The following is a 20595-nucleotide window of genomic DNA, read 5'->3' as shown; positions in this document are numbered from 1 at the left end:
CACACACATGCACAGGGAATAAAGGAGGAAGGAAGGAAGGAAGGAAGGAAGGAAGGAAGGAAGGAAGGAAGGAAGGAAGGAAGGAAGGGAAAGAAGGAGGAAGAGAGAGCAAAGTGAAGAGCTGGGGGACAGAGTTTTGCTGTGATTCTGAGTGCAACGCTGCCTTTGGGGAGTCAGTGCACTTGCTTTAAGGAAGGATCAAAAGGGTATGCTTATAGTGCACCAAGAAAGGAAGGTTAATACAGAATGTACAAGGTAAGCCTGGTAAAGCAGGAGAAGTATTTCAAGAGTATACTAGAAATCTCTTTTTAAACATTTTTCATGGCCAGAATAAATAAATCAGCACCTGGTTACACTGAGCTGTGTCTCTTTCTCCCACTTATTTACTTTGACCCCTCAGGAGTCAAAAATTGTGATGAGGAAATAAGAGCAGTTCTAGGTAGAAGAATAGAAAATCTGCCAACAAAGACTAACTCATCACAAAGTCCAGTTTAAGGGATAAAAAATGGTCTTTCATTTTAAATAAAATTTAAAGTTTCATCATTACAAGTGATGAATTTATTTTTAAATATTCATTTCTAAAATGGAATATTTGCTTAATACCTGTTTATAATTTATTTAATTATTTTTTAGCTAAATATGAGCAGGCTTTTCACATCTGAAAATAACTTATGCACCGTACTTTATTTTTCATGTAAAGCCAGGGGAAATTTTAGTTTCATAGAGGAAGTTTAAACCAACATTGAGAGAGGAAGAATTTTACACTATTATTATCTGGATTTTTTTGTTCACCTCATTTTTCATCTGACTGTCTTCTGCAAATCATTCAAAACAGTGATCAAATGAGAAGTCTTCAGCCAACTTCCCTTCTCATCTAATCAAGAACAGGTGACCTTTCAGAGAATCTGCAGCACCCAGCAACAAATTCTAACCTGACACTATCACTTTAAATTACACTTACTTTTTTTTATAAATATTGAAAACCTAAGGAGAGAAAATATGCTTTAGCTTCTGCATGTCTACCTTCTATGACCTTGTCTAGCCCCAAGAATAAGTGTTGACCTAGTAAATAAACAAATTAAATGAATACATATGTGATACCTGATGAAGTTGAGTGTATGCTTAATATAAAGAAACTCAACATCTCTATCTGTATTAACAAGGTTTTGTTTGTTTTTCTGTTATATGAAATATTAAAACCATTATTTCAAGTTTACAGTATGTTTGCAAAATGTAGGTGAAAGAGAAAGTTCTCTAAGAGGGTTTTGTTTTATAGTAATTATAACTAAATTATGTATTACCTTAATATGGTATTTTTCTATCCAATCTCAGTAATTTCTTAATGACATTTTATATGTTGTGGTAATATATGGCTATTTACATTGTATGTGTTTTTTTTTTTATTTTTAATATGTTTTTATTGATTTCAGAAAGAGGAAAGAAGGAGAGAGAGATAGAAACATAAATGATGAGAGACAGTCATTGGTTGGCTGCCTCCTGCAGGCTCGAATCAAGCTCCAGCCCACAACCTGTTCATGTGCCCTAACTGGGAATAGAATCATGACCTTCTGGTTCATAGGTGGATGCTCAACCACTGAGCCATACAGGCTGGGCATCCATTGTATGTTTTTAAATTACAGTTTTTCACAAAATTACTCAAAAGTCAAGTTTAATTATTGGTTATCTGTCATTTTTTCCAGAGGCAAATATATGACAGTTGAGCTATGATTCCGTATAATTATGAATTTCAGTTAGGTGGCAACTGAGAACATCCTGCATTTAAAGATAGGCATAAACTATTGAAAGGATGTGCCTTAAGGGCATGCCTTATCTAGTTTATCTTAATGAGGTCCTGTTAGAACTATAGAAGCATCTACTCAAATTTCAAGCTTTGACTTGATTGTGACTTCTCTTGTGTGTCTGGGGAGATAACTTTGGTAAAAAGTTTTTCAACTCTATGTGATTTCTGAAATGTTTACAACCCTACTGCTTCCATCAGTTATAAGTTTCTAGTTTCCTACTGTGGAGCTTCCTCTCTGCTCAGCCTACATGATCCTTCTGAACTTTCTTTTTGAAATTTCCTTTCCCTTTGTACCTGCTTTGTTTCCTTAATCTTCATACTCTCTTATTTTTCCTTCATTAACATTTTAAGAATAATTATTCTACTATAAAGTGATAACATATCAATGAAACAAAAATTCCTAGAGTATTTTGTATTATTTATGTTAAAGTATATCAATATGAAGAACCCCCCATTCTTTTGATCTAATCTTGTCATTAGAAATCAATTTATTTAGAATTGGGTGGGCTTGGTAATCACTACTCTGAACAATTTCATGTATGATTCTTTTTTTTTTCTCTTAATTCCTCAACCAAGTATATGTTTAGAGAGAGGAAGGAAGAGAGAGAAACACTGATGTGAGAGAGAAGCATCAATCAGTTGCCTTCCACATGTGCCCAGACAGAGAATCTAACCAGCAACCTAGGTATATGCCCTAACAGGGAATCAAACCCACAGCCTTTTTGGTGTACAGGACAATGCTTCCACCAACTGAGCAACCTGATCAGGACTCACACATTATTCTCTTGATCAATCAAGGTTATAAATCATTTTATTAGATCACATATAAATTAGCATGTGTTAAAATGTCTTATTATCACATTTAAATGCACAACGAAAAAGCATGATTGAGTAGCTCCCTACTTCTCTGTATATGAGAGCTCACTCTCTCTTGGCAAAAATAGATTTCTCTGTAAATTAAACATTATAATAGGGCAAGTCAATGTCAGAAAATAAAAAAGTGAACAATTCATGGACCATGCAATACCTACTGTACTCTAAAGGCTTTAATATGTCATAAATCTTAAAAGAAATGTTCATTAAAAGAGAATATATTCAATTTATATATTTAAATGAAATTTTAAAGAGTTTTTATTATTAAAAATGTTCTTACCTCATATTCCATAATATCATAGACAAGAGTATTTTTGAATCCAACTAACAAAGCCTAAGCCAGTTAAAAATTTCCATAAAACTTAACAGGAATTGGGTAATGTATTTATACTTAATGAAGCACAAAGGACTTAATTGAGTCTGAAAATTTTTGTATTTCATGAGTGGTTTATGGAAGTTGAGGTATGAGCTGAGTGTGCATGGAAAAAAAAAGTACAGTAAAATTTTAATTGGCACATCTTCACTGAAGCAAAAATTTGCCAATTAAGTGATATGCTGATTATAGTGATAGAAATTTGATTTTACACTATATTCTTTTCCAACACTGGCAGCAATATTTGCTGAGGGTACTGCATACACAGGGAAATTAGGTGACTACTTGGGAGGGAAAGGTGGAAAATATTGGATAGACCCATATGCCATTAATATATTTTAATATATTTTTTCTATAAGTACTGAATCTTTCAAAAACCTCTTAAAGACATTCTTAGGATTTGAAAATGCTTTTAGGTTATTTTCTACTGATATAAATTCATTTGAGAAAAGAAATATCAGTAACCATTTATCAGTAATTATTTTGCAAGATTGACATTGGAAATATTTAACAAAGAGTAGAACCAGTGCAAAATGAAGTTGAGTACCAAATACTGGGTCTTTGAGTACTTGAACATCAGCTCCTCAAGACATATAGTAAGAACGAGACATGAATTAAACACTTAGAGGATCAGGAATAATTAAAATAAAAAACAGACATGCATAATTTTAAAGACATTCCAAAATATACTATTATTTTAATACAAAAACAAAGCTTTACATATAAAATTGCTGCTACATTTTCCTAAAGAATTTAAAAATACAAATCCACATATCAAGTGCACAATCATTTAAAACTTTCAGTAAAGTTCCTTTGGAATAAGTTCATATAAAATATTAGATATTTCTGAATTCCTTAAAAATATTGTAAGATTTTTAAATAGTGATAATGTAGAACATGGAAAAAGATGCAACCTGAAGAAGTAATTACAAAATGATTTCAGAACATTTTAGGTCAGTAAATTTTATTTAATAATATATGAATTATTTTAGTTATATTTACATAAATTAGTAGGATTGACCTATGAAACTACCTAATAAAGATTTGGTATTTACTTCTCTGTTAAAAAATACAACAGACATTTACTGAAATTTAATATATGTGAGGAATTGCTAGGCATCATGATGTCAAAGGAAAATATGATATATTAACAATCCATATCCTCAAGAAGTCAATAATTTACTGCAGAAAGCAAGAGATACAAAGATTATTATATCATAAAGCCTAACATGATGAATGTGACTAAAGAAAAGCGAAGATAAACTATAATAAAATTTCAAAGATGAGGCAAAACTTTAGATCTAGAGAATTCAGGGAACATATTGCACATCGTATTTGAGACCAGACTGGCATCACACTAGTGAGCAGAGCTAATTTATACATTCAGTACAGTTGCACAGTGCCTAGGACTCATAATGTTTTTTAAAAAACAGAAAAGTTTTTATTTCTTACAAAAGTGGAAGAAAAATGGCTTTTTATATCAAAAAATGTTTGTTTTTTTAAAATATATATTTTCTGATTTTAGAGAGAGGAAGGGAGAGGGAGAGAGACAGAAACTTCAATGATGAGAAAGTCATTGATTGGTTGCCTCCTGCATGTCCTCTACTGGGAATCGAGCCTGAAACCCAGGCATGTGCCCTGACCAGAAATTGAACTGCCATCTCCTGGATCCTAGGTCGATGCTCAACCGCTGAGCCACACCTGGCCAGGCTCAAAAAATGTTTTAATATGCAATATCAACATACTTATCTTTGTATCATGGCAGTAGCAAAACATACTTCTTGGGGTTTTTTTGTTTTTTTAATGGAGGAAGTGTTGATCTTATGAAGACAAAGTGCCTAAGTCTCATGAAAGTTATAATGTGGTCCTGCAGGTGAGATTCTAATCCTAGCTTCACCTTTCACTAGTTCTGGAAACTTAGCCTCTCCACACTTCAATTTTCTCATTAGCAAAATAGTGTAAATAATTGTGCCCACCTCTTAAGGTTGTTATAAAAAATAAATACATTATTACATGTAAAGTTCCTAGAACAATCTCTGGAATATAGTAAATGAAATATAAACATTAATAGTAATAATGCCATTGAAATCAGCCATGAAGTCTGAATGAGGTTGCTGGAAGAAGAGAAGTGATCAATAGGTTTGGAAGAATAGCAATTCTGCTATTGGAGCGATGGCATTGGTTGTACATAGAGAAGCAATGAGATAAATCTGACATTTAATTATGTAGGAACTTGAGCTCTTAGTGGGAAAGCTGACTGTACTCTAGACCCACGGAGAGCCACTGGATTAAGAGAAAAACTAGTCATAGTATGCATGAAGACTTGAAATGTTGAAAGACAGATTCAGGAAAAAAAGGAGGGTGACAAAAATGAATAGGCATGGAGGGATAGTAAAGAAAGATAAAAATCTGAGAAAATGGTTGAAAGATCTATTCGGATGCTAAAAACAAACAAAAAAGTTGAATTTTTTATAGCAACCGTTACTTTCTGAAGGAAACTCAACTTGCTCCCTAATTACATAAAAGTTGGGGCTTACCAAAAGACATTTGAAGATTTTTTTTTTTCTATACTTAGAACCTGTATTTGTCAACTTCATAACTTAATTGTGCTGTGAGGCTGACAAATTGATTTTTCTTACCCCTAATTTATTTAATTCAGTTTTCACAATTAGGCAAGCAATTAATCAATGATGGAGTCATTAAGATTCATCACATTGAAATGGTGCCCTGACAATCATCCTAAATAAGAACTTGCAATTTTTCAGAAGGCAGATGCACTATACTTGTGATATTTAATGTTTTAATTTCACCTAAAATTGTAAGATTAAATTGAACTTGATATTTTAAGTTTTCTTTTGTAGATCTTACAGTATTATCTAAGAATAAAGTAATATTTACCCATGATTTATTAAATTAAAATACAAAGCAGACTGTTGGTGTATAACAAGATTATGAAAGAATAGTTGTCTGATACAATTACTATTTATTTTCTATAGTATGGAAAATGCAGCTTCTAGCCAAGTTAAGATTTAAGTTTATAATATTAAGCTTTTGTATATAATATTAGAAATATAAAAACTTTTAATATTTTATTTAGAGGCTGTATTGTACACTGGAAGAATCATTCAATTTAGGATCCATAAGTCTGAGTTCCAGCAAGTTCTGTCACATAATATCTATGTGTCCTTGAGGAATATTTCATCATGCTATAGTTTTTTACCCATGACTAATGTTAATTTAAAAGGAAATAATGCACATGAAAATACTTTGTAAATTGTAAGCTGATATAAAATTCAGAAAACACTAAAATAATTTGGCCTTTTTTAGTATCATTTTGTAAAATTAATGTTCTAGACAATAATACATTTTGTGTACTTTATAACATTGAATATTGTTTTTGCAACTATCATCCATAATAAAAAAATACATAAATAAAATTAAAATACTTTTAAAACCCATCTTTGAGCACTCACAAAAACTGATGCCCAAAACTTTGAGATAGAGTCTTATCGTCTTGTGTTTCCAATGCACCCTGTCTTCTAACTGTGTTTCAGTTAATTTACCCCAAGCTCCAAAACTTTAATCATAGTTTCCCATAAAGGTTGCTCTGCCCAGGTGCCTTGAGTCTCCCTTTAAAGATTTATTTCTGCTATTGCTATCAGGCTGAATCTCTTTCATTGCTGGACTGTTCACTCTCACATACTTTGAAGGCACTCCTGAATCTTCTGTAGTTCTGTCAATCTTTAGCCATTGTATTCATACCACTGATCTAAGGACTTCCCCTAACAGCTCAATTTTTCTTGCTATTAAACTGAAGCTGCCTTATAAGAATACTTATGGGTTCCAAAGAGCTTGCTCATAAAAGTTATTCAACAATTCTGAAGTATAAATACTTCTCAAAGACTTGAAATTACTTCACACATATAACTAAATAGAGGCTGAACCTAAAGCTTTTCCTGCCTGTGCTAGCATGATTGTTCAACACATCTTCACTACCACCATCCAGAAAGGCTTTCTGTGTCTTTCATTGCCACTATAGTGCTTCATCAGCTCTGCAAGTTGACCAGAAGGCTGAAATAGTGTGCATGCTGATAATGATGCTATAATTCCTCAGGAACTTTTGTGCATTTTGGTGCAGAAACACAGAGATGCGCTGATCTCTCTAATAGGGGCCGGCAAGCACAGTCACTGATGATACTGAGTCCCATTTGTTACTTCTCAAGTGCTGTGAAACACCACTGTCACTGATGAAAATAACTGTTCTTTCTGGCACAGATGGAACAACTGCCAGCTTCACTTTTCCTCTCCCTTAGAAATTCACCAATATCACTTGTGGAATATTTTTCTTTTGTTCATTTTTGTTTTAATTACACAGATATTGTGCCTAAATCATCTTGATTAAGTTTGTCTAGGGTGAACTGGTTGTATCCAAAATTTAAGCTGAATTATGGTTGAATCTGATACACTTCAAATGATGGAGGATTATTTCCCTAAAATTTCTAATCTGTGACATAATCTTGACTGCGTGAGGCCCTAACTTCTAGAGTTATTAAGTAGTCATGCATGATTGTTCATTTTAGATTCTCTTATTGGGATTTGAATGGACATAAATCCAACAGAAATACTGTGGCAGGTATATCTATATGGCACATTCTCTCTACAGGTCTCTCTTCCTTAGGATCTTCAGGACACACAGACGCCCACTGACAGGCACTACTTTTAGATGTGGCATCATTGTTTTGTTCTAACTTCAGTCTGAGCTTCCCCAAAGTTTATTCTCATTCTTTCTTAAGGAGTTTTACAGAATTTCCATTTCCAACTAAGATAGGCTAATAGGGACCAGATGTTGAAAGAAAATACACCATAAATCTCTCACACATCTCTACACACCTAGGCAGTAGAAGGTCATGTGCCGCAGGGCTATCTTTTCAGGAGTATTTGTATCAGCAGGTAACTCTGGAAAGTCAGAGAAAAAGACTCCCATTGAAGCAGATTTATTTACATTTTTAAATAGTAAAGATGGAGACATTCTCTTCCCTGAAGACATTCCAAGGTAATAGCGTCGAGGTACTTCTCTTTCCAGAGAGATCTGCTTGCGTTCCAAGATCATCGCGTCACTCTGGCAGGAAGGGTGGGCATACTTTCAGGCAGTCCCTGTGTAAGTCTCTTAACCTTGCGGTTCCTTTCCTGTCACAGCCCCCACTGCATGCAAAGACAACACCTGGCCGGACCACCTGTGGCAATTGGGGTTCAGGAATTCCTGCTATGATGCTATTCTGGCTGCTGTTTTTTACTTTGAGTGATAAATGGACCTTTGTCATTAACTCAGACATCTCATGTCTCTCTGCCAGTATCTGTGAAACTGTGATAGGTTAAATTACTACTTTGTAAGACAGATGAAACCCCAGATTCTTCCTTACTTGACAGTTTAACACCGAATGTAGGTTTCTGTCTGAAACAAAAAAAATAAACAAACAAAAAAGAGATAAAATTCTGAAGGCAACACTTTCAGGTTTATATAATATTTTCTATTCATAATAAGGAAAGTCAGGTTATAAAGCTAAAGTGATTTGGCTAAGGTTGTATATCTCTTTATTGGGATCAAACATTAATTCTGGTCTAAAGAAACATCATAATACCGATAATTTTTAAAGCTTCATTTCAGATTCATGTTTGTAAAATAAATTTTGAAGAGGTATATCTCATTACTAAAAAGATAACTGAAAAGTGCTTCTGATAAGGAGGTTAAGTGGAAAAAATCACTATGCTGAGGTGAATGCTACATGGAATGGAATGAAAAGAGTGAGAGAGACTTACCTTTGATAAGTGTTTCAAAGTTTGATGACATGCTGTATAAACTTCTTTCCAGTATTAATATTGCCTCATTTGACATTCCTCAGAGCTCTAGAAGTTTAGACAATTAAAATTGAGTGAGGTTAATCATTTTGCCCAGGGTTACCCAATCAGCTTATTTTGGTTGCTGATATTAGGTCTCTAGTCTTCTGACTTGTAATTGGATTTTTTGGTTAAGAATATATTTTTAAATGACTCTGATAAAGCTCTTGAATAAAATTATTGTTTCTTAATAAAGAATCAAACATGACTGAAATAAAGAGAATCATAAACATAAAGATCACTTTCAAAGCTGGCTTACCATTGTTGAGAGACTGTAAGAAAGGTGGATCTCTCTAGTTCTATAATTTAACAAAGAACACAACTCAAAAGTAAACTTTTCTCAAAGGAATTTTCCTATCTTGCTGTTTGACCTGTATACATGAAAAATAACTCTTAAAAGGCATTTGGGGCAATGAAATATAAAACTTGCCATTTTAAATATTACCTATTACTTTAGCACTGGCAAATAAAATTTTTCAGTAAACATCAAGCATGAAATCTGCTAGAATTAACCTTCCAGAAATCATAGCCATTCTATGGCTTTGCCAGTCACAACAATAGAACTTTGTGGAGTCAACATGTGAGAGAACTGCAGATGGCAGTCAGTAACCATAAGGGAACATAATTTAAACATCGCATGAGAGAATGGTTCATGGCGGTGTCACAACAATTTAAAAAATGTTTACAAATATCAACTTGTATCTCTATGTGTCCAAGTAGTTAATTGCATTCTATTGGAGTAGCTATTGCTAGCTGCATCATGATCACGGCAAACGGCCGAGCCACCCAGGTCTGGTAAATGTCAACATTACTATCAGATTCTCCTCAGAGAATAAGTTTTATGTTGATATGTTTTGTTTGATTTTTCTAGCATTGCTCTCTATAAGATTGTACAAAAAAATCATGGCTAGATTTATTATCATTTTAAAGAAAATATCGATATTATAAGTGCGTGTATAGACAAGCACATATATTGCACTAGCTATAAATCATATTTAAAAATTTCATCCCGGTGCTATTACTAATACAACACTCTTTTTCTACTATGATATATGTGTTGTTTTGTTTTTGTTTTTTGGTTTGTTTGTTTGTTTGGTAACTATAGCATAAAATACCAGAAAAATGTAGTGTGCATGTACTTTTAAAATGTTAAACTTGAATACAGTTAAATGAAATGTATACAAGACAGGTCATAAAATCTTTGGAATCAATTGCCTGGGTTCAGATCCTGACTGGAACACACAGTGTTTTATTCATTAAATAAAATAATGCTGATCAAGTGCTTACAATATGTAAACACCTAATAAATGTTAGCTTTTATATCAATATTACTGTTGCAATGCAAGAACCAGGTAGCATAAGCCTCACTCACCCCTTAACCCCCCCAAAAAATATCCTTCCATTGATGTAGCAAACTAATATATTACCTTGCATACAATTAGAGTCTGATACTGATTGATAGAGATAAGGAAAAAATAGGCAAGAAGTTTAATCATTTTTCTTGTTTTTTTATGTTATCCAAAGAATGTTATCACTCCCAGATTTTCAACATAAAAGATTAACCAAATTATTGAGGAAGGGTTACATTACCAGTAGTGTGAATTTCAGTGGGCCACAGTGACATATAGTTGCCTAAGGCATAAATTTGTGGAGGTAAATGCCATGACCTTGATGATTTGCCTACTGATTAAAAGGATAATGCTATGCATAATTATGTAAAGATTCTAAAACTCAATAGGGTGTTAAGCTGATAGGTCTTATGCACCTGAGAGAAGATCTTACAATAGGTCCTTCAGCTGCAGCAATGATATGTCACAGCAGGCTACTTCTCTTGGTCTATACATTGATAAGTATGTGAGGAAAATAATGTGAGGAAGAAAAAAAATAATTTCATTGCGCCCTTATAGAGATTCTTTACTGTTCTTAAAGATTTGAAAAGTGCTGAGAAGGAAAACCCCATCTCAAAGGTCACTTTTCCTCTCTCCTTGGTGAAAAGAGAGAAGTGATTAAAATCTGCAGATATTTTTAGCTGACCAATCATTTTTACCCTGAAAAAAGAGACTTACAGATTCTAAAATAATAAATATTATAAAGAAAAAAATATTACACAACTTGTTCATTACTGATAAGTGTAGTACACAGTTTGTAAACCTCCTAAACTCTGGGCTCTTCACACCTGTGCAATGGAATGATCCCAAATTATTACTGATTTGCAGCAGCTGCTACAAATTCCTACTGCCAGAAGACAAATTTGTTGGTGGGAAGGAAGCTCCTGCCAAACGTCCTATCCAAAAAAAGATATTAGGTGATTTTTACAGATGCCTGAACTAGTAAATCAGGACTGAAAAATCTGCTTTCCCATTTTTACTATCATCATTCAGGATACAGTGAATCTTCAAGACTTCCATGAGTTGTCTTCTAGACTATTTGTTGATTCTAAAGGATACAAATTTACAAGTTTTTGGAGTTGTACAACCTTGTAATATGGTACCAAATACATCCACAAGCAGTTTTGTTTTTTTCCCCCTTCTCCTCTCTCTGCCAAAAACACATGCAATTTAGAGTTAAATTTAACACCAAACTTATTTTTTCTTAATTTCAAAGCACTTTAAGTGCTTTAAAATCAAATATATCAATGAGTACATGATAGATAAGTGTAAATCTCAAAACAATCAAGACTTTAATGTAGTAGAAAGAACATTCTATATGGTGTCAGACCACATGGGTTCAAAGTCTGTCTGCCACTTAATAGCCTTATTTAAACCAAATCCCTATACTCTGTGCTTCAACTACACTGTTAATAACTTGAGGAAAATAACATCTGATTCAGTTACATCAAAGAGTTTTCACTCTGTGTAAACAATAAAGTAATGGATGAAAAAAAAAAAGCTCATTATGTTTCTCACCTGGCAAAATTCATAAAAAATTTGGTAAGTCATTTAATTTTTAATGAAAAAAAAAACCACCTTACTTAACATCTCTGAATTTGTGTCACCTCTCTTTTTCATAACTCAAATCCAAATTGTCAGGAAGTCCTGCTGCTGCTGCTTTGAAATATATTCAGACTCTGACCACCTCTCAGCCCTTGCAAGGCTATTTCCTTGATAAGTGCAATGCACAATTTGTAAACATTTATTTACAATCTAGTCTAAGCCAGTGTGCTTTCTCACCTGTAGTGCTGCAACAGCCTTATAAACAAGCACCCCATTTCTAGGCTGTACCCTGCCTAGGATGCATTTTAGGCAGAGTAACAATATGGATTTTAAAAAACCTTATTTAGGCCCCGTACCAGTCTGCTCAAAGCCCTGTAATGTTTAACCATTTACTCAGGGAAAAAGCCAAAGATCGTTACTTGTCCCCAGGTTCCATTCTTTTTTTTTTTTTTTAATTCTTTTTTTTTTTTAACATATCTTTATTGATTTCAGAGAGAGGAAAGGAGGGGGAGAGAGAGAGATAGAAACATCAACGATGAGAGAGTCATTGTTCTGAGGCCTAGCCCACAACCTGGGCATGTGCCCTGACCGGGAATCGAACCCCGATCTCCCGGATCCGTGGTCGACGCTCAACCGCTGAGCCACGCCCGGCCGGGCTCCAGGTTCCATCCTTGACTTCATTTCCTCCCGCTCTTCCTCGTGTGCTGGCGGCCAGAGCCCCTGGCTGTGGCTGTAACGTCCCACACTGGGCCTCCCTGTGGGCCCGGCCTTGTTATTTCCTCTGCCTGGAACCCACGCCCTTGAAAACCTACATTAATAGCCCCTTAAGATCTTTCTCAAATAACACCTTTTCAGTTAAGCTTCCCCCAATCATCTTCTGAAGCCTGAAACTTACTGGTCCCCCATCCGTCACATATATTTTACTTTTATTTTTATTTTGCTAAAGAGAACTTTTAATAAAGTATTTATTGATTGTGTTTGTAGTTTGTTGTCTACCATGCACATTAGCCTGTTAGTCCCATTTGGGCACAGACCTTCCTTTGTTTTGTTCATTGACGTAGTCCAAATGATTGTTACTGCATTTAACAGATGAAGTAATTAAGAGATGATCTTTTTATTTCTAGTGTATTTTTGTTTGCTTGTATGTTGAATATTTTTCATGGTTATTTTCATTTTGTTTCTGAGAAACACAAAGATCATAGGCATAGAGTCTTGTCTTAAATTCAGTTTAGGCAATTTTTATGCAAGTTTGTTCCCAAGATACCTGCATAGCTCTATGGTACTTGTAAGTAACACAGATGCTTAGACCACATTCAATCCTACCAATTTGCAGGATGTTGAGGCCCTGGAATCTGCATTTTAACCAGTTTTCTAAGTATCGTTTTATGCATCAAATTTTGAAATTCAAAAAATTAATGAATAAATTTTAAGCAAAGATTTACCTTTTTAAAAACACATTTTAAAATATAACCTTGTATGTAGTATAAAAGGCCATAGTCTCAGCCATAAAATAAAATTTGTTTACAAAAATTGAAATCTTAAAAAGTTATCTGCCCATAGTATTATGAAATTAGAAATAAAAACACACAGATATTTAAAAATTCTCACATTTTCAGAAATTTAAAAATACTTCTTAAGTAACCCAAAGTAAAAAAAGAATCTCAAGAAAAATTTGAAAATATTTTAAATTGAATGATAATGTTAATGAAAATGTAACATTAAAATTTGTGAGACACCTAAATCACCACCAAGAAAAAAGTTATAGCTTCAAATACTAGTAAAAATAAAAGGTTAAACCTAATAAGCTGGATTTTTTAAAAGTGCCGTTAACCTCAAAGTAAGCAGAAGAAAGGACATAATAAAGATAAAAGTAAGAATGAATGAAATAGAAAACAATCAACAGAGAAAATGACCGGCCAAAATTGTTTCTTCATAAAAGTTACTGGGTTGATAAGCTCCTAGCAAAACTGATTTTAAAAATTAGAGAAAACCTAAGGTACCAATAAACAAAATTTTTAAAACGTATTATCCAGGTCACTGGGATGTTAACAGGACAATAAGGGAATGATACTAATGGATGTAAACCCATCATTTTGACAACTTCCATGAAATGGACATTAAAACACACACACCACACACACCTGGCCAAAGTTGTTACAAGAAGAAACAGAAAAAGAAAAAAGAAAAAAAAAGAAGCAGAATTTTCAAATGCCTAATATCTAATAAGGAGATTGAATCAAAAGTTCTTAATGAAAGTTTCTAATAAAAACTTTCCCCAAAAGAGTACTCCTGGTTCCTAAATTAGTAAACATTTATGGGGGTGGGGGGCACAACCTTCTACAAATCCTTTAGTAAACAGGAAAAAAAGCATTTTCTGGTATATTCTAAATACCTAAACATGACAAATTAATTATAGGAAATTGTATACTAATATTCTTCATAAACTTCAACAAAACACTGGCAAATCTCATCCAGTCGAATGGGAAAAGTATAAATACAGCAGGATAAAGTGTTATTTATCTTGAGAATTTTAGTTTGGTTTAACATCAGAATATCAATCAATATTCTGAATCACATTAACTGAATAAAGAGAGAAGCTAACATGATAAACTCTATGGATGCAAATAAGACATTTGGAAACAGATAGGTTTATTTATTTTTAAGTGTTAGAAATTTTTTAAAGGAATTTAAACTATGAAATAACTATTTGCACATAGAACACCCATAGTAGTTATACATAGAGCAATTTAATTACAAATTTGACAAGAAACATAAAATATTTAGAGTAATCAAGAAGTGAGTGATAAAACTCGCCATGTGTTCACGTACTGATGCATTTCCAAATATAGACAATCATGAATTTTTCCACAACTCCCACTAAGGTCAAGGAGGGTATCATTTTTAAGTTAACCTGGACTCAGTTGTGAAGCTCTATCAAATATGATAACTATAGAATTTCAAAATTTAAAAAATCTTTCTCAAAATATCTAAAAGGTATTTCTACCTGCTTTTATCTCAGAAACAGATTTGTTATGACTCAGAGAACAATGACTAAATATATGATATAGCACACTTTTTGAAACCCTTTTATTAATTTCAGGCCGTTGACATATTTCTAATGACATCTTAAAATGTTTTCAAGGTCTCTTTAAGGCAAGAAAAAAAAGAAAGAAAAACAATGGCAAACAAATATTTATCTTAGAATTTTCTGGGATTTATTTTTGTGTGTGACTACTATTTCCAAACTGTATATTAAATCTCTGAAAACTGAAAAGGGTTAAATGGTCATGACTCCTCAGAAAATTAATAAAAGAACTGATGGTTCTGTAGAAATAATTCAAAGATAATTAGAGTATGCAATTTTACATACCATAACTTCCTCCAAGTGTTGGCTTGCCATTTTTCCTGTCCCAATTCTCCCCTACACTTAACCTGAGAAATACTTTAAAGTTCCACTACATTAGGAAACTGAAAATTATAGCAAGTGTGTTAATTTTAAAATCAGTGTGACAAAGTTATATCTTGGAAAAAAATCTTACTTTATATAGTTAAACAAAATAGCAGAAAATTTTTAATTCCAATGAATGAGAAACGATGTAGCACAGCGTTTTTTAAAAACACATCTATGAGAGTTGAGTAGGCATCCTTCCAGTACATACATTCTGTTTTTTATATTTATTTATTTATTTATTTATTTATTTATTTATTTATTTATTTATTTATTTTATTTTTAAATATATTTTTATTGATTTCAGAGAGGAAAGGAGAGGGGGAGAGGGAGAGAGAGATAGAAACATCAATGATAAGAGAGTCACTGATCGAGCCCGCAACCCGGGCATGTGCCCTGACTGGGAATTGAACCCCGATCGCCTGGATCCTAGGTCGATGCTCAACCGCTGAGCTACGCCCGGCCAGACACATTCTGTTTTTTAAAAAACAGGAATTTTTATGTTTTTTTTTAGTATTTGGTTTCCTAATTGTATTTTATTTTAACAAAGAATACCTAATATATTTTTTATCATGGATAAGAGACACAACAAATCTGTCTGTTGGTCTCTACGTCTGAGAAAAAAAATACATTACAAAGAGCCTTTGTCCACCAGCACTAGCAGAGCCAAACACTAAATACCAAGCTTTGCAGGGGAGAAAGATTGGCTCTTTTATTATGCATGGTGCCACCGAGAAGAAAGGGAAGCTACTGCTCAAAAGCCAGAACTTCCCCATCCAGGGTTCGGGTGGGGTTTTTAAGGATATAAAGAAAACAGTTATGTGGACGTGTTGGTGGTGAAATGGCACCAGGTGTTAGACCAGTGAAGTCAGACTGGACCTTGGTTCAGCAACCTCAGTTCTTGAGTTCTGACTAAGAAAGAATTCAGAGCTAAGACTCAAACTATAAAAGAAAGTTTATTTAAAAAGTCGCAGAAGTAGAAGAAGGGAGCCAAAAAGAAATGGGCTCAGGAAACAGGTTCTGGAGGCAAGGGGGGCCCTTAGAGTTAAGGAGAAAGAGTCAAGGAAAAAATGCCTGGGGGAAAGGGCTGGGGAAAGGCTCAGGTGTGCTCCGTCATGACAGGTACTGGGTCCTTGTCTTGAGGGTATGTATTTGGAGGTCTCAGGGGAGGACCCCAATAAAATATTCATTAGCTTTCTAGGTGTGTCCTTTCAGGGTCATGGTCTCTATTGATTTGTCAGCACCAGGGCAGGCGGTCATCACTCACTGCAGTTGGTCCTAATGGCAGCCATGGGGTTGTTTGTCTTGTTTTGGTGCTTTTCTGGGTCTGGAGCTGAAATACAACTGAGGCCTAGATGTTATAACTAGGAGTTAATGCTGAAGGGAGTGGTCATGCAAGGGCTTGCATGGAAATTCCATGAGGCCACTCTTCAGCCCTTTGTTTCTACTCCAAAGGGGGTCTATCTGTGACTAGGGACATGCCAGGGTAGGAAAGGTCAGGGTAAAGTCCAAACCTCATGACAAGCAGTATGAAAGGTGAGGGGGTCTAACTCGAATGACCAACAATATGCTAGGGAGGAAAGGTTACCCTGGGGGGTGAGGTCCTTGTTTTCCCAGTTTTCCCTGTTTCTAGGTACCCTGGGCTTTCTGCTCTGGCGACCCTCTGTATATGGCCCTTGTCCCTGCTCTGCTCATGTCTGTCTGCCTACCACAGAAGTACTGGTAGGACAAGTTTAATTGAAGGATTTGGAACTTGGCCATTTATGGTAAGGGACCTCAACAGAGAATCTTCCTGGACAACAGACCCCTGCTTCTGAACGATTCTGATGTTCAAGGTCTGGTTATGTCCAGGTTCTTAGGTTCCATTTGAGTAGGGCCAAGACTTTGGTTTTGGGTAGAGCAGGAAATCAAACATCTCTCTTCTGAGCGTGCTTCGGTGCATAACTTGCATTTTTGGTCTGTTGTGTCTGAAAAGCTACTAAGAATCTCATTAAACAGGATAGAACCATTAAAGCTGTTTCTGCAGTTGTTGTAAAAATAAAATGTGACTATGCATATAAAATGTTTAACATGTTAATACATACAATAAATGTAAGCTCTCACAATATTTTAAAATTTGAAACCCTCTATTCTCTAAAATACTGCATAAGAAAGAACATTAAAATAAAAAATTTAGAAAGGAAATAGCCCAGGACTTTTGTCTCAGTTTGTTGGAGCATCATCTTGTACACTGAAAGGTTGCTGGTTTAATTTCTAGTCAGGGGACTTGCTAGGTTGTGGGTTCAACCCCTAGGGAGTGCCTACAGAAGGCAATTGATCAATGTTTTTCTCATACAGTGATCTCTCTCTCTCCCTCCCTCCCTCTCTCTAACATCAACAAAACATATCCTTAGGTGAGGAATAAATATATATAGAAAAGAGATAAAATATATTTCAATATTATGACTTAAATATTCTTGTGTTCTGGTTATGAAAAAAACAACACTTCAACTATTCTAAAATTTTTAAAAGTTTACATAAATTAAAAATGGATATATTAAATTTTTCTTTCCCACAGCTCACATATTATTAAATAAATGAATTATAACACTATTAAATGACAAAAAAGTATCAAAGTAAAATATAGCATTGGTTAAGTTTACAGGGCAAAACTCAGAAAGACAGGTTTTTATTACTAATTCTTATACTAAGTATTACCAAGGAACATAGAGCACTTAATAAATCATGAGATGTGTAAAATTAATGACTCAAAAAAAGGCTTAAATCCTCAACTCATTTAAAATATCTGTCGTTAACATGAAAAATGCAAGGAAAGTGGATAGCTTGGAAGTGAAGAGGACCTTGTTGAATTACTTATTGACAAACAGAAGATAACAAAGTGCTTGGGTCATATTGAAATGAATGTAAACAAGCAGGATGCATAACTTGCTTTCCAGAGGAAATTAGAAAATCTGCTTACTCGATTGAGTTGTATTTTAAAGGCCAGGGAAACTGGATGATTTATTAAAATGGAACTGGGTGAAGAAGACACTAAACAACTAAAGATTTAAAAAGTGAGTATAATAGTGAGGAACTAATACGATAATCCCAAATCAGTGTTTGGGTTTTTAATTAATGGCATAATTTTAGCAACCTAATGGTACCTTCTCCTAATTTTCCTCTAAAATAAAAACTCACAATTTTCAAACTAGGATCAAGGAAAAACATAACAGCAGAGTACGTGAAGCATTATAATTTATAAGATATATAAACTAAATTTTGAAAAACATATCCAGGCTACCCTTCATGTAAACAAGACCATTGAAAAACAGGGAAACACTTCTCCACTCTACCTATCCATTGTCTTTCTTCTGGAAGGCTCCTAAACTCAAGGGTGGTACCTATAACCACCCTACCCCAGAAAATAACAATCAACAAACAATACAAATACAACAAATAAAGTTTAATCCAGACAGAAACCCCTCAATGCCACAGATATTGCATTTGAGCTTGTGGGGGGGAAAACTTTCTCTTAACCTTTTACTTTTGCATCTTTCATTTGTGAATCTACTTGAGGAATATTCTCTTCTGGGTGGAGGGATCACATATTCTGGGTGCTCAGTTCCACACACTAGGAATAAATCCTAAAATTAGTGCACACTGTTTTACAATTCCTCTACCTCAGTAGTTCCAAAATCTGATTGTGCACCTAGATCACCTTTTGAGCTCTAAAAGAAAAATCAGATGTGAGCTGATCAGACACACAGATATATCAGAATTTCTTTCTTTCTATTAATTTACCTGGGATTCCCTAGAAAGTTTAGGAGCCACCATTCTACCTTTTCATTGTCTATAACATTCTGCATGACCTTGTCTTCAACAAACACTACTTGATCTCTTTCTGTACAATTGTGTAGTGTTAAACAAAAAATATTAACTTCCAAGGATGAAAGTCGTCTTTATTTTATTTTTAAATTTTTTATTGAATTTATTGGGGTGACATTTGTTAATAAAATTATACAGGTTTCAAGGGTACAATTTTGTAATATATCATCTGTATATTGTATTGTGTGTTCACCACCTCAGGTCAGTTTTCCTTTTGTCACCATTTATCCCCCCTTTGCCCTCTTCTACCTATGCCCACCCCCTTTCTCTCTGGTAATCACCATATCTAGTCTGTTTTAAAAGAAAGAGTTTATAAGGCCATTGCCAGCAAAAAGAGAGCAGGTCCTGAGGCATGAAGTCTGAAGCCCCAGCAACATGATTAGGTGAAAAGACAGCATGTCCATTATCCTGGAATTGTGGAGCATTTTTATACATCAAGGAGTTGGGGGCGGGGGGGATGTAAACCACTCCGAAAGAATTTAAATTAGCTGTAGAGAAAGGGGGCAGAAGAAGCTGAAGAGGGGCTAGCTCTGGCAGAGGCACGTAGTCAGCAAGGAAGAAGTATCTGCTTCTGTGGATCAGCCACGGGCAACAGATGAGAAAATTCATGCATAAATAAGAATCAGAGGCTCCTGGGGTTCAGTGGTGCCTGGCTATTCTCTCTTTGGATAATCTCAGAAATAATCACTTCAAAATTCATCCTAAATTCCAACAGATATACAGGAATGTGACCAGTCTTTTATCAGAGCTGGCTCATAACAATTAACAGGCTGATTGTTTTCTCTCACTCTCCAGATGTTGTTGTTTTAATTTAGAACATCTCAATTTTTTCTTTTTCTTTTCAATAGCAAATATGGTACCTAGATTTGTGATAAATACCTAAACACAACTAGTCAAAAACCAAAATCATTATCTAGCCATTTTTGCTATTTTGGGAAATTTTACCAACTTTTTCTATCATGTTTACTGAGGCAGAAGTGTTGGAGAACCCTAGCCCCTTCTTAAATTAAATAGTCCTAGTCATTCTCTCTGATCAGTCTATTATAAATCTTCCAGCTCTTATTTCAAGATACTTACTTTTCACCTACTATACTGTAACAATGACCTAATTGGTTTTCTTGTCTCAAGTTTCTTTACCTAAAACCTATGATATTCCTGATATATCAACTTGAATTTATCACTCTGCTATTTAAGATATTTTAAAACTCTTTGATAGCATTATAATAATCTGGTTATTATTTAACAGACAGGAGTGAAGGGAAGACTAGATAATGTAGGCATGCCATTTACACAGCTTTGCTGATTTAACACTCTCCAAGTCTGTTTCCTACTGACCGATGGTGGAAGGGACTGAACAAAGGGAGTTTGGATGCATGCTCAGTCAGGTCTGAGTGGTGTGGGAAGATGC

This window comes from Miniopterus schreibersii, assembly GCF_964146895.1.
Source record: "Miniopterus schreibersii genome assembly, chromosome: 2".
Classification (NCBI taxonomy): domain Eukaryota; kingdom Metazoa; phylum Chordata; class Mammalia; order Chiroptera; family Miniopteridae; genus Miniopterus; species Miniopterus schreibersii.
This window is presented reverse-complemented; position numbering follows the sequence as displayed.